Raw genomic sequence first — 638 nt, forward strand, 5'->3', positions numbered from 1 at the left:
AAATTATTTTAAGGGGCTGACGGAGTTGGCTCAGTGGTTAAGAGCACTGACTGCTCTTGCAGAAGACCTAGGTTGACCTAGGTTCGATTCTCAGCTCCTATGTGGCAGCTAACAACTGTCTGTAACTCCAGTTCCAGGAGATTCGAAGCCCTCTTCTGACTTCCATGGGCACTGCATGGCATGTGGATGCACTTACCTATGTGCAGGCAGGCAATACACTCATAAAATAATAAAATATTTCAAAAACTTTAAGAAAATTGGTCCTTGCCATTTTGTGCAACTATCGGGAAGTCACAGGATCTATATTTGAATGTGGACTTTCCAGTGCAGCCATAAATGGGGGAAAGGGCGCACACTCTTCTGTAAATAAACCCCCACCCTATGCTGTGTTAGCAAGTCCAATAAATTCGTTAGGATTTTCCAAAAATAAAAAAGGACAGAACTAATGGAAACCTTCATTATTCCACCAAAGCTGACCCCATGTTGGCAAATCATTTGCTTTTTGATTTCTTATTCCTCCTTTCCCCCCTTAAACTTCATTGTATATAGATTTTTATGTAACCTGCTTCAAGTTATTTCTGGAAAAATGTGTTAAAAATTGCCTCTCTTTGGAAAAATAAAACTAGTCTAAAATTTAA

This window comes from Nannospalax galili, unplaced genomic scaffold (genome assembly GCF_000622305.1).
Source record: "Nannospalax galili isolate Female #2095 unplaced genomic scaffold, S.galili_v1.0 scaffold2103, whole genome shotgun sequence".
NCBI classification, from domain to species: Eukaryota; Metazoa; Chordata; class Mammalia; order Rodentia; family Spalacidae; genus Nannospalax; species Nannospalax galili.